Raw genomic sequence first — 16,548 nt, forward strand, 5'->3', positions numbered from 1 at the left:
ATACAATGCCTGGGATGTTACTAGATGGCAGAGCATAGCTCTCAATCTACAACTGAGAACGCTGTAACACAATGACAGCTGAAGTTTGTTTGTGTCTGAAGGGACGAGACAACGTCGAAACAGCTTCACTAGGCAGAGTGTCTACTCACTCCTTTGCCCAAACATGGTTTTATGTAGATTTTTTGTTGTTACAGTGTGAATGTATTTTGAATATTTTAATGTAGACAACAAGTTCTATTAGTTGCGATGATTTATGCTGGAAAATAAACTATTATAAGTGTGTGTAAATTCGTATGTTTTTTTGTAGAAAGACAGTTTGCGCTTTAGGGAACTGTAGAGTAATGTAAGAATTAAAGTGTTTTGTACTACACTGCAAATTGAAGAAAAGGTGTCGATTATTTAATACTCGATGATTTATATCACTCGCTATATTATTTTGCATTAATAAAATGGTTCTATATCGTTCAGTAAAAGTTAAAATTGCAATGCATAGTTTTAATGTACTATACACAAAATGTCAATGTTAATAAACTTTTAATTTACTAAATCTGGAAATTGCTGTGAGTCGTCATGTTTGGCAAGATAATTCTCACAGTGGACAGAGTTTTAAAAAGACTGGACCACTACATTGAGTAGTGAGCGTTTTAATATATTAAAGAATCTAAGAAGGATGCAATTAGTTTATAAACTTACTCTGACTTTTTGAAATGTTCTGTCTTCATCAGTGGAAAGTTCTACTCATTGGATTGAGCAGAATGATTAAATAAAACTTTCGTTGCCTCTTATTTGTTTACAAGTATAATAAATATTGTATTGGTATTTTTTATTTGAAATGTAAAATTGTATTATAACCATTTGAAATTGTCTGTACTATTAATGGTGTTTATGGACAGTTATTTAGACAGAAATTTGTTTTTCACCAAAACTGGTCAAGGAGCGTCATATTATAATAAACTTGTATATATATATTAGAATTTTTACTTTTACTATAAATTTTACGTTTTCATATTTTCATTTACTAAAATACTAAGCTACAGATACACAATTTCATAGACATCTACATGCTTTATCTATAGTTAATCAAGGATCCAAAGGGGCAGCACCAACTTGTCTCAAGAGGGGTTTGAAGCTAGTTTAGAGTTAGATTCGGTTGTATTTAGATTTTTCATACAGCAAATCGAAGCGTAAGTTGTTCAAAACGTTTAATTTTCCGTACTGATTTAGTATTAGTGAAATATACCGACAAAGTCATACATCGCTTGATCATCTCAAAGATATGGAGCAAAGTTAAGTCGTTGATTTTAATTTCATAAAGTAATCTATTTAGAATATAGCATACACAGTGACAACCTCGGCCCATTGCGACTTACATACCAACAAAGCAATGTGATAATATTACATTGGTACATATACAGGAATCAACAAAACTAGTAGTTTTATATGTACTCTAAAATACAATAAATTGTCAGAAAATTCAAATTTCTGTAAAATATATTTAAAACGACGTGCTTATACAGAGTGTATCAAAAAGAATCATCCGATTTAATAAAATCATAACTAAATCAATTGATAGGAGGTTCAAATTAAAACTGTTAAACTGTTAGTTAAATTTAATACCGTTTGTCGATAAAATAGGAAAAAATGGCATGAGAGTGTGGGCTTAATGTGGGATTGGTTAAATTAGAGAGTGAGTAGATTTTCAAAGGATACTGCCCGCTTCACCCTTGCTTGCAAATTAATTTCCCCACCAGCAGTTTATTTTCCCCAATAGTTATTTTCTAAAGCCATGACACACTTCACTTTTATTCATAATCCTTTGAAATGTCCGTTAAAAGGTTTAATATGGATACTTTATAGAATACGCGTAAAATATTAAACAATCTGATTAGTATTATAAATTATTAACCAAATTGTTAACTAAAGCAAAAAATATTTAGAATACACGATATTCCACAAGTTACTTTACCATGAATAATATAAGACGAGCATATAATAAAATCAGAAATTTGTTTAATATAGTAATTTATATTGTTGATGCAGAATTGGGAATCTTATATCATCTACTAAAAAATTCCTCTAATCTATTATAAAAGATTTATAAATTATTTATATGTCAACTGCTCAAAAAATCCTGTTTTACTATTTTAGAAAAATTTTGTTTAGGTTTGGTGTTATTAGTTGATAAAGATCTAAATACTTTTGAGTAAATTCCCGAAACTTTAACATGAAACTGTGTAATATTGGGGGCCAATCAGTTGTCTTCCAATCCAATCTTCAAGTATGTTGCTGAGTAACTTCCTTACCAACTGCAATGTAGTGGAGCACCATCATTTTGTAGACCATATGAAACTAATTTTTCATGCAGTAATTTTCATGCCATGTATTAGAAATAAATTTAAATTAAAATATATAACATAAACCACGCAAGCTGAATTAATGCTATTACGTTAAGTAAGGCTTTTAAATTGTCAGTATAAATATGTTATATGATTTCAAACATCACGGTGAATTAGAGTATGAGATATTACGGAAGAGTTTTTAAATATGAATATACACAGCTGCTAGTGTAATATTTTGTCCAAAACCACGTGAAACAAACACTTGTGAACAAAAACAGATTGTTCTGTAAGTTTCCGGAAGCTTGCAACCTCAATCTCTAACCAAACAAAAACTAGTGAGAGATACAGAACACGTTGTTTCTATATTTCCGTCTACTAACCACGGGGGAGTACCCCTCTGCACGTGTCGCGTAACGAGGATTCGCTAAGGTTCAAGAAAACATTTCAAGGTTATTTAGTTATTGCTATAGAACGAAAAACAGTCATATGGCAAAGATATCCTGCAAATAAAATAAAAACTGTGTGTTTGTTTCATCGGCGCTTAGCCAAATTGAATCAAAAGACACGGAGCATTTCATGCTAAATTTCAAGCATACTAATGAAAACTTTCTCTATATATCTTGTTACATGATACATTAATATTTTTGAGATGAAGGTGGTTCTACACTCCAAGTCACCATAGAATTATGTTGTACTTATTTGGATAGTTAGGAATAATTCATGAGTGTATTTAGTTTGCTTGATAACTTATTTATTCTTCTATTTTCTCGTTGCAAAATGGTACCTATAAGACCAACGTAACAGTATTCCCTAACGTTGAGAAAAATTCCGTTGAGTACATGCACCTTAATTGGACTCAGTGTTCTTCATATAGATGTAAAGGTCTTGCATAATTTCTAATCTATAAGTAAGTTCCTTTTTAAGATATCGTGTGGAAAGAAAGACAGACATACAAAAAACCAGAAATGACATTTTTCAAGACCCAAGGTTCATAGGCTAAACAACGCTTGGCCAATAAATACTGATATTTCTGTATACGTGTGTAACCTGTTTTATAACTTGGAATATTCTTTTCTACATGATATTTCAAAACCAAAATGATAATTAAGACAATTACACCTTAAACTTATACATGTAAGTAAATTAAATTAAATTAGAAATACCTTCATTAAAAAGGCTAAACAAGAATTTACAAGCTATGTTTAACACAAATTCTAATGAAGGAAGAATATATGATATATATTTTTTGTTTATATATATTTATATATATGTTTATATATTTCCGTATCTGTGATATGTACCACTAATGTCCTAGGAAATATTGTGAAAATACAGATTTTATAATAATAAAGAAATTATTTTTCTAAATCAATATATAAATTATAGATCAAAATTGGTTCTTAGACCACCAGCTACACTGTGTTTGTTTGTAACGTTCGAAAGCAAATAAAAATTTTATTCTTAGGTAACATATAAAAAAGCACTTTATTACGTATAGTATTGATCTACATCTACATACTAACCTAATGTTATACATTCCATTCGACTGTAACTATTATTGACGCGTGACTATCAGAATGTATAGTTCATTTCTCTTACCTATCCAGTGGTTTCTGTGGTAATTCACACGGTATAGTCGTGTATATACGAATAATTATGTGGTTGGCGCTGTTTATGACATAACATAGTGCATAACATATATATATATATATATATATATATATATTATATATATATATATATATATATATATATAATGTTATGCGCAATTATTTAAATAAGGCACTTTGCATTGTATTGAAATAAACACATCTGCCTGTAGACTATTTATTATTGTTATATCTATTAAGTTAAATTAATAATTTAGTATAAGTATAAAATGATTTCTTTAGCTAGTTTACAATAATTAACCTACTTTAACCCACTGAAATATACGTAAGTTTTTCTAATAACATATAATACTGTCAATGTTGACATGAGAACGACAAGCTCTACTGGCATAGAGCCCATGTTCTACATGAACGTGTCAGTTGACATACTATGGCAATAAACATCTCACAATGGTGTCCTAGATGTAAGTCTGCCTACAATCTTGTCTTTCTCTCGTACCTACTTATGTGAGCATAACCCATATTACTCTACTAGCAGAGAGCCCATGTTCTACATGAACGTGTCAAGAGACACACTATGGCAATAAACATTGCACAATGCTGTCCTAGATGTCAGTCTGCCAGCAATCTTGTCTTTCTCTCGTACCTACTTATGTGAGCTTAACCCATATTACTCTAATAGCAGAGAGCCCATGTTCTACATGAACGTGTCAATAAACATACTATGGCAATAAACATTTCACAATGGTGTCCTAGATGTCAGTCTGCCAGCAATCTTGTCTTTCTCTCTTACTTACATATGTGAGCTTGACCCATATTACTCTACTAGCAGAGAGCCCATGTTCTACATGAACGTGTCAATAAACACACTATGGCAATAAACATTTCACAATGGTGTCCTAGATGTCAGTCTGCCAGCAGTCTTGTCTTTCTCTCGTACCTACTTATGTGAGCTTATAAATCCGTGATAGAAAATGTGTATCGAACGCTTGAAAATGCCTTTAACTATATTTTATATTAATTTTGTGTTGATACTTTCCTGGTAGTGGCACAGTTAAAGAACAAACACGATCTGAAGTAAACTAATACACGTGTTATAGACTGCATTCTGTACTATGCGTTAATTGTGGCAGTACCTAAAGTTAGTTAGGGCATAGCTTCTTGTTTGCTTTTTCTATCATAGGGTAAGCAACAACTGTTGTTTTTTATTTATAAAAAAATTAGGGCCTGACTCATACTGATTGTTGTTATTGCCTAATCGAAGAAAAGTAAATAGTTAATTACTAAAATACACTTGTTAGTTCACAGAGATATATATTCGTTCACATCGCAAACCAGAATATTAAGAAACAATCACATAACAATTCTATAAAATCCACTTTACGTTAAATATTCTTAAACTTATATACACTTTTCAGTAAGCCTACAAACAATAAAATATAGATCAGCATTACATTTTACAAATGTTAACGATTGGAAAAATATATATTTAACATTGTATAATAGTGTGATTTTACACTTACTTAAATAAATTATTACTACATTTAGTCCACATTTTTATAAATAACATTATTAAAATATTTAGAAAAAAGATTGGGAATCTTTTGTTGTAAACAAGTGTCAGCTAATACGTAATATTAAATTATAAATTCACCTCTCTATCACTCGAACTTTCATAGTGCCCAGTATTTTCCTTCTCATTCTTTTCTATGACGAATTATAAAAACGTTACAATTTTGTCTGTTAACTACGTATATTAATTAGACTGCTTATCCTACAAACCCCGTAATGTTATCCGATATGAACTGTCAGTTTCAAAATATTTTTGACCCTACATGTGTTGAAATTAATTTCTTAGTTTTTTTAATTTTACCGATTTTTTACGAGCATATCATATAAGGATACCAGTAAAATAAAATTAGCTATCAAAAAAAGTAAATTTTATAGGTCTTTTTTAAACGCTGTCAAATTAACTACAACACTTTTTACATAAGTTTACAACTTTTAACTGAAATGATTCAAATATTTTTACCATAATCACTTTTAAAAATCAACTTGTATTTATTTTGGTTATTTTTCCAAACAAATTGATTCGAAAGTAATACGAAATAATTTATTTATACGCACTAATCCTTTTAAAATGATTGTAAAATATAACCACTCCCGTAAAGCCACAATATTTAACTTCTTTTACTAACTACAATATATTCCGGAAATAGAGTTTTATAATAATATTTCAAACATATTGGAGGAAATTAAATTATCTCTGTTTCATTTCTTAATGATTCATTCGAGCGATACTTAAATACTAAAATCTTTAACTATTTCACTATCGAAAACTACAGTGTGTATATAGGATGCTTCAGGGTTTACTGTTAAAATTTTAAAAGTAAGATTTGTAATGGACTTATTGCGTTATTAGTTTGAGTGATATGAATGAACGTTGGACTATATTTTACATATGACAACGTAATAGCCACAATGGAATGTTAGACTATTCATAGCGATTGGAAAATCAACAATGTTTGAAATTAAACTGAAGTTTTGAAAACCTGCGTGATAATAAGTAAAATTATCTCATATGTAAAGATTATGTCTCAAATTTATAATAAAACACACAATTAATTATTCCTGACTTCAAATCAAAGGTAAACTTGATTAAACTGACAGATAATATACTAACTTGTGTATTATTATATTATAATGAGAGCATTTTGTAATGAGTGTGTTATAGAATTTACCAACGATTAGCTCAGTAGTATCTCTGTTAGACGGATACTGGAATTGCATTACACAGACGATATAGAAACTTCTGTAATACTATATTACACAGATAGTGTTTTCTAATAAGAGTTACGTATGATTTAACAACTAGATGTCTCAGTATCATCTCTGTTAGATGGATACTGGAATTGCATTACACAGACGATATAGAAACTTCTGTAATACTATATTACACAGATAGTGTTTTCTAATAAGAGTTACGTATGATTTAACAACTAGATGTCTCAGTATCATCTCTGTTAGACGGATACTGGAATTGCATTACACAGACGATATAGAAACTTATGTAATACTATATTACACAGATAGTGTTTTCTAATAAGAGTTTCCTATGATTTAACAACTAGATGTCTCAGTATCATCTCTGTTAGACGGATACTGGAATTGCATTACACAGACGATATAGAAACTTCTGTAATACTATATTACACAGATAGTGTTTTCTAATAAGAATTACGTATGATTTAACAACTAAGATGTCTCAGTATCATCTCTGTTAGACGGATACTGGAATTGCATGACACAGACGATATAGAAACTTCTGTAATACTATATTACACAGATAGTGTTTTCTAATAAGAGTTACGTATGATTTAACAACTAGATGTCTCAGTATCATCTCTGTTAGGTTTACCACTTAACTTGGGGACCAACGAGTTAAAGGTGACAGCCGAACTCCTTCCAATGGCCGGGCAGGCGGGCTGTTATCAAAGACAGGATCGTTCAGCGGTCACCCATGTAAGGAACAGCCAGGCTCGATGTTGCTTTACTCGGTTATATTTGCAATAATCGCCGTACCCGCCACACTGCGTAAGCAGTTCTTGACTATGTTTTATTGTTGGTGACAATTGGAATAAGCCACCAAAAATTTTGATGACTATGCTTCCACTGCGATTAAATTTATAAGTATCCTATTTTAATGAGTTTATCTAGAATAATATAACATGTTGCATAAGTGTACACTATCAGATAATAAAATGAGGCTTCCAGGACATGTTGGGATACAATAATAATAAAAATAAACCTCTATTAACACAATCACTTCTGTTTACAAATATCACGAAGTGAATATATGTAAATAATATATGTTTATATTATACTGTTACTCAAGTCTGCGCAACTGGATTGAAAAAATTAAATGTATACGGTAATTAAAAATTTCATACGAAATAATGTCAAATTAATTATATAGATACAAATCTAGATACAACTAGATATGACGACATTTTGTAATAAATGTTATTTAACTGAAGTTACTTTCCACAAAATTATGGAACTGGATTTATATTGTCGTCAAAAGTGATGATCTTCAAATACTATAAAACATTAAGCAAGGACCAAAGACATTATACTAAAACTTCTTACGCGAATCTTCCTCTCAGTAAGATGGTAGTGTTTTGAGAGAAAATAAAGTACATTTGCCAGAACTCTCGTGAATTTATAACGTAAGCACTTTTACAGTTTACACTGCGCCTGGCTTTCAGCTCTTTTGTTGTTCTATATAGTAAGAGGATGTCTTTGGATATAAAAGCCATTTCAAAATCAGAATTATTACGTAGTCCAATAATGTTAAAAATAATGTTGTAGTAAATCAAATCAAATCAGTTTTTTATTGCCGGAACATTATACAACGCATGGCAAATGTCATATTTTTACTTTTTACTGGCTAAAATTTTTGTCAAACACACCACAAGAAATCTCATTCAAACATACAATTTTGCAAACGTACCTGCATCCATTCATTCACCAATTATTCCCACTTCCAGCGACGAACTTTGTCAGTCTTTTTAATTGCTGGTCTCCCAATCTTAAGCAAAAAACTCGTTAACATTATAAAATGTTTTTGACACTAAAAAGCGTTTCAAACGAGTTTTTAACACTTTGAGTGTTGAAGTGGTTTTAATTGAATCTGGTAACTTATTGACGAATTGAACACCTGCCTGTGAAGGCAAGCGTTCATAAACCACCGTTCTGTGTCTACCAGTTCGGTAGTTATCTCTGCCTCTAGTCTCATACACATGTATGTCTCGGCCATTCGTCATGGCACATTTATACATACAAAACAGAGTTCTTTCCAAGATGTAGAGACTGGGCAGCGTCAACAGTTGCAAATTTTTGAAGGCTTCCTTGCACGTCTCTCTAAATTTCAACTTAGCGATAATGCGGATTGCTTGTTTTTCACAACACCAGCCCGTAAGTGAGGTGGGGGTAAATCAAGCCATAATACGCCATCATCAGAACTTGAGTCGGGCAGTATTTGGCTAGAGACCTCAAAACATAAATGCCTGAGGCCAATTTGGAGCAAACGTGGTCGATGTGATCGTTCCAAGTCAACCCTCGATCTAGGTATATTCCCAGGAATTTCGAACAATATACTTCTTCCAGCATAGTGTCAGCCAACATAACAGCTGGCTCATCATGACTATCTACTGGTCGTAAAGCAAAATTTATAAAATTGGATTTTGCTGAATTTGTTTTAAGATTGAGGCTGTTAAAATTTTGGACACAGTTGTTGATTTCAACAAAACTATGCTGTTCCAGAGTCAATTTTGATTTGCTAGTGAAACAGAGAGTCGTGTCTTCAGCATACTGCACTAGTCTTCCGTGCAGAAGTGATGAACCTACATCATTGACATAGATCAGGAAGAGAATTGGACCGAGAATTGAGCCCTGTGGGACACCATAACTCAGGTGAATTGGTTCAGATAATTTATTTGAGATCTGGACAATTTGAGTTCTGTGGCTTAGAAATGATATGAGCCACTGGAGAGGCACGCCTCGGATGCCATGAGATTCAAAATATCTCGGATGCCATAGTATAATCGAAATATTAACCTCATGATTTTCCACACACAAAAAGAATTTATCTGTACATTTTTACTAATTAATAATTATTTAAACACCTTTTACATTATATTAAAACGCTTAGTACGACAGATTCGGATTAATGTAGTTTTGGTTTTAAAATGTTTGAAATAAAAGTTCTTAAGAGATATTAAACAACCCTATGTAGTTAAAACTATTGTTTCTTAAAATATTTATCTGTTGTCAAAGGTTATTTCATTATATTTCATAATTTTGTCCATATGAATATCTTCATACTATCTAGGGAAATAGACTATTATTAGCTTTTACACGATTGTGCAAAATAATAGATGCCTCCTTAAATAATTCTAATATACGCCGTACAATAAGACGTCTTATATAAGTGTCTGTATATGGAGGTGAACTTGCATGAGCTATGGCGACATAGGACAATATGGCGGGATTCCACAATTTATCGTTTTTCAATAATGAATGCAAAGGGACTCTCTTGGCGAAAATGGCAATTTAAGAATTTAATTTCAGAATCACGCAACAACTATAACTCCCCCCCCCCTTGGGAGAGGCATGTACGGACATGTCGATCAACGCTCTATTAACCTCAGCATGTTGACCGTTAACCTGTTGTAAGTTGCATTATTACTTCTAAAACTTTCAATTGGAAACAGTTTTTTTAAGATTGCTCGTTGCTAGCTATCTATGATCACGTCCTTAAATATAGTTGGTCACTCCCATATTAGTTTTATAAATGAAGTAATTGTATACAAAAGTACTTCATCACATGACGTAGAAGTTGGCAGAGTTTAGTTGTTCTATTTTGAGTCGTTACAATACTAATAGAGGGTCTCTAGACATTAACCCTGTATATATAAAATTACAATTAAGAGATATTTATGATCATCTCTCCTAGTAAAGGCATGTGTTATTAATAGTACAGTAAATTTTACGTGCAACAGTTTAATTAATTTGTACAAGATTCCTTATAACTATGCCATTTTATTTTTAATTTAAACATTACGTTTCTATGTCGTAGTGAAACACGTGCAGAATATTAGAACACTAAAAAGATCAAGTGCAACTATAAGCAAATATTGCTATTTTTTAATCAATTGTGTACTAGCTAGTAGATAATAGATTAAAGTCGGTGGTAATTATACATTGATACGTTGTACAAATAGTTCACAACTGTTTCCGCCACCGTACATTTCCCACAGAGATCCAGTAAAACGATTTAGTACAATATCAATACTTTAACTGCATAATCAGATTGAACAGTTTGAAACTAACTGTACACCACTTTGGAACAACTACTGATGTGTCTTGGTAGTTTATTTTAATATTTTACTATCAAAAGCCTATTGTTATAAAGTTTTAAAATGGTAGAATTGTGTAGTGTATATCTAGAGTTAAAATGTTCATTATTGCATTCATTATTATCAGATGTGAAAGGAGAAATATGCGTGTTATGAAAATTTGTATCATATAAAAAATATGAAAACAGTGATAGTGCATATCACTTCTTTCAGATAGCACAATACGCATACAAATTAGAGAAGCTCATTGAAAATTGTAATTTTGGATTTCGTAATTTCATAACAATTGGAAAATGTTATGTGATAGATTTCCGGAAATAATGTCAAATTTAATTCGTCTACATTTCTTTTAAGTGGCGTACAGATAACACGCAAAGCATTATTAATCTCAAAATTTAAGACACTTTTGCAAGATGACGAATATCATTCACCACTGCAAACAAACAGTCAATGAATGAAGTGTTTTTAATTTATAACCAAGTAAAAAGATGGCATAGTTTCCGAAAGTAGTTGCAGTAATTTGTACCTTTCTTTTACCAACTTTAGCTTTCTATTTGATAAATTCGTTCTTTAATATATCTATATGATCAAGATACCTATTTCATTTAGTATTGTAAAATAAACTCCATTATATATATATATATATATATATATATATATATATATATATATATATATATATATATATATTTTTAAGTGTGTGTGTGTGTGTCATTAAAAATGCAATTTATATGGTAATGGTATATGTAATATCTCACACAATGATAAAATATATATATTGTTTAATATTTTAATGAATGCATAGTTCATTAATAAGAAGGTAAAATCTTACATTATTATTCGCAGTAGTTTGAATAAACTATACACATTTTACTTACATTTTCAGTGCATGATTTTATCATTGTAATACTTCAGTGTTTTCAAATAATTACCAATATTTAGTATGATATATATATATATATATATATATATATATATAGTACGCCAATGCGTGTAAGTAAGTATAGAACTAAGCTACAGTAATTACACGGTCCAGAAAATCTCTCAAACAAAACTACAATACAAATGTTGAATGTAATACATTGATCCCTGGTTTTTCCAAGGATTTACGTTGTACTTCTCAAAATTTCCTCTGCTTCGTTGGTCAGACAAAACATTGTACCTTGACAATATTAGATACCTTCACTGGATTTTACTCACTTGTATTGTTTCTCGTGTTATAAATGTTTCAGTGTTTTACACATTTTTACCACCAGACGGAAACTAGCCTACATCTGAACTGTGTTATATGAAGTTGGTGGCAATTGCCATTAATTAAATAAAGGCTTAAGTAATAAAATTAATGAAATAGAATAACTTCACTTTCCTACTAGCCAACTGAGCATTAAAAAAAAACATAAAGTAAGAAACAATCCAATAATTATATTTTCAATGTCAGAAAATATTTAAACAAAAACATATATGTGTAAACTAACTAAATTTATATATTTTTATAGAACGAGTAAGAAATCAATTTTGCATTGCAAAGGTAATCCTCCGGAAAGAGTTTTTTCATGTTCTATTTTATTATAGATAAAATAGTTGAATTTCAAAACCAAATATTAGGTTTCTGCCTTCAGTTTAAACTGTTTTATCTGGCTCATACACGGCCTAAATAATTTATTTTAAATTTTTACATATCTTATATATCAGATTTATTTAGTTTTAAATTGTATTTGAGTGGATCTCTGAGATTTTATTTTAAAACAATAAAGCTCATCATGACAGAAAAATATTTTTTAAACCATTTTAGATAGCAAGGTTGAGTTCTATCAAGCGATAGCACTTTACTAAATCATAGTTCTTTCTTGGATTTTTAAAAGAGGTTTAATGATGGATAATCTTCATCAAAACAAAAGATAGTTTGTTCTTGTAATTTTAATTTAGAATGGGTCAGATGATTTCCTGATTACATAGGCCACTTTCTTAAGAAATTTAAGAATGTTATTAAGGGCTGTATTAAACTCTTGATTCGTGCAGACCTGTAGAAAGAAATCACATCATTTACGTAAATCTTTCGTCCTGTTTCTTAAAAAGACCATAAGAAGAAATAAATTATGTATTTTACATTAAAAAATATTTTTTAATACCAAGTAATGTTTTTTTGGTGTATTAAAAAAATCTTTATGCACATTAACACATTATTATTTATAATTTGACGCATTGATTTAATTTTTTTCGTTGTATCAATGTTCTATGTAAACGATGAACCAAGGTTTAAAATGTGTGACTATGTTTCGAATGTTTTTTATGCTGTGAAATATTTACTGAAATATTTCTAGCAAATACCAGGTTATGTTGATTCAAATTAGGTGTCGTTTATGAAAGTGCTTTTTAGGTCTGAGTGAAGATGATTTTGTAACGTACAATGAAGATTGTTTACGTTTGTCTAGGATGATTGTTTAAAAGTATAAATGAATTGCTTATTTTCAATAATCTGTAACCCTAGTCTGTCTTGTTGCAGAAAAAGTCCTATCAAATAGAAGTAAAGTGTTGAAAACAAGTGTTCAAAAAAACAAATTATTATGTCAAATAGAGGATTTTTGTCTTATTTTCTACAATAACAATAATAACAAAATAATTAATTAACATTTTCAAACATATTCTTATTTATAAAACTAAAGAATAGGTATATATTTTTTTCTGTTTTGTCATAGCTCTATATTCCTGTAAATGTTAATCTTTAACATCGCTAAAGTTAGTAAAAATAAAGATACGTTTGAAGGATCCCTTAGTTATGTCACCATGAGATAACCGCCTACGTACAGAATTGTGGCGAGAAAGCTGTCTCGCTGAGCAAGGAGGTACACCAGGAATTGTAGATATCTATGACTAAGGGTAAAACTCCATATCGAGCCAGTTTTCTGAATTACCGGAGTCTTGGGGGAAGCAGCAAAAAGATCAGCAAAAGTACGGTGAGATATCCGCAAATAAGGCCAGGCCACAATCAAGTAGTTACTGCAGAAGCTGGACTTGAAGGACTTGGGTTTTATATCCAAATTTATGGCATCATAGGAAAATACCATCGTCAAGTTTAACCGATTTCAATGTTTTAGGTAATCTCTGATTTTGTTTACTATTCCACTTGCACATAATTTTGTAAATACTTTAGAATATTAAATGACAATCACTCTTCAAATTTAAACGTAGTTTTATTTATGTGGCGTTTCTACTATTGTAAAATTGCCGGTACTATTACCCGTTGTACAAAACTTTACACTGTGTAACTTTTAACTGGATCATGCTTAAATAAATAAATATTATTTTATCTTAAACGCAAGGTGTACCTTATCTACTTTAGTCTCCGCTACACCTACTCTAGCACAAATCCGTCTCTTTTTACATTTATATCGGCATCCCATTATTAAGATCAAGGTAATAAACAATTAAATAAATTATTTTTAAATTTAAACTTTTTACTAGAAAACATTAGGTATTGAATGTTTAGAAAATTACATTTTATTTTTTCAGTTCTAATTGAAAATTGGAATAGCTACATAAACCTATTGAAAAAATATAATTGGTATTCATTATTAATTAATTAACCTCAAAAATAATTCACTGAATCGAAAGACGTTTCTACTCGTGATGAAACTATTCATTTATACATTATTACTCAATATACTACTTAACAAATTTAAAACGGGGCACTAACTAAAAGTGTTACTTCACACATTATCACATAATAGATTATAAATTTTTAAAGAAATATAACCTTTTTCCTAATAGGTTATCAGGCGTCCAGTATAAGAGAGGACATGGATTGTACAGTCAGCTTCCCTTTCCCAACAGGTTAATATTCACCCAGCCTCCGCACTACTGCCGCCCGCACTAACTATAAGAAATTAACTTGTATTAAAATAATAGGATATTATTATATTAACAGTTTAGTTTGGTATCAATCTTTTTACATCAGTTAAAAATATTAAACTGGCTTTTCTACAGTGTTATTTTATTGGTTGTCATGAAGGAAGTAGTTCAGTAGAATTTAACATTACACTATTGGTAACTTCACTGAAAAACCATTACATATCCATCTCCACGTTCTGAATATTTTTCTGGTGTTATTACGAAGGAATTAGTTAATGAGAGTCAACAATTTGCCTGATGATAACTTTGCTGAAATCCTATTAAATGTCGATCTCCTTGTTCTGAATACTGAATATTTGCTTTTAAATTTAGTCGTTCAGTTTTTGTAGTATTAAGTAGATAGAATGTTTTCTAATTTACAATATATGATTTCTGAAACGTTTGAGGTACATGTTAAATTAATTGAGTATAAAGTGCCCTTAAACTGTGAGAAATAGTCTTTCAAAATATACGAATAACAGAAAGTATTTTAAACATAACTTAACATATGAATCTGACATAATTCATAAATATCTGTATAATTCCTTAAATTGTATAATAAGTACCTTACTTACCAAAATTTATTAGCACAAGCGCAGAAGCGTGCCTTAAAGCAGTAAATAATTTTAGAATAAAGTTCAAAAACCTGTATGGATTTATGTGTTATTATTATATAGTTTTAACATAAGAATGTTTTAAACGGTCTTTCAGATTATTTTAATTTTGGCATCATTATCTGAAATTGTGTTACTGTACTTAATATTCCCATTGTTATGCAAGAAATTATGCTTCATTATTGATATAAAATAAGTTAAGTAAGATTGAAGAACATATGTAGTAGTGGACAACAGAATGGCAAGCCGTACATTTCAGAGATAAATATATATTTCCCTAGCGTCAACTTCTAAAATATTCTGTATAAATTTTCCGTTGCACCTTACCAGCAACGTTTTTTCACTAGTGAAACCGCGTCTAAATTTAATTACGTTTAATCTTTCAAGGGTAATATCTACGAAATACCGGCAGATATTATCATTTTCATTCATTAAAGGGGTTTTATATACTTATAAAATATAACGCAAAATAATTTCATATTGGTACTTTTAAAATTTTTTAATAAAATAAGCTAAAAATATTTTTAAACTGTGTTTCAAGTAGAACTAAAAAGTATAGCAAGATTAGATTTACATAGCAAAGGGAAAATTTTGATCATACAAATCAAAAGCTTGGAAACTGTCATTATTTTATTCTTCAACATCGTAATAAAAAGTTAAATATTTTCTAAGCTCACTTTTCCTACGCCTTTCTACTAATATATTATTAAGGGTAACTCCAATGCTAAAAATCTACTTTCATATTTACGACGTTTTTATGCAACAGCCTTCAAATGCTTGTTGGGTGTACTATTTCCTAATCCGCTCCTCTTGTTTTTTGGCAGATTTCTTAAATTTTCAGCTAGACGAATGATAAAAGCATGAATTTGTACACTAGATTTTATTTGTCGTACAATAATGAAATCGATACCTAATATAAGTCTCTAAAAGAAAATAACTCATTTAATAGTTTTTTTGTTAATCGGTAGTTATCTAAGAGGAAAACACAAGTATCGAATAACTTTCTTACTTCCCATATCCTAATATCCCAATTATATCAGAGCACCCACAATAACGCAGCACAGTACGCGTTATAGAGCTCTAATGTTTAGCTTTTCATTTACATGGTAAAATTCATAACTTCTTTACACGAGGCTCTAAAAGGATCTCATAGTAATTATTGAAAGGCACGATTCTA

The sequence above is a fragment of the Homalodisca vitripennis genome, chromosome X (genome assembly GCF_021130785.1).
Source record: "Homalodisca vitripennis isolate AUS2020 chromosome X, UT_GWSS_2.1, whole genome shotgun sequence".
Classification (NCBI taxonomy): Eukaryota; Metazoa; Arthropoda; class Insecta; order Hemiptera; family Cicadellidae; genus Homalodisca; species Homalodisca vitripennis.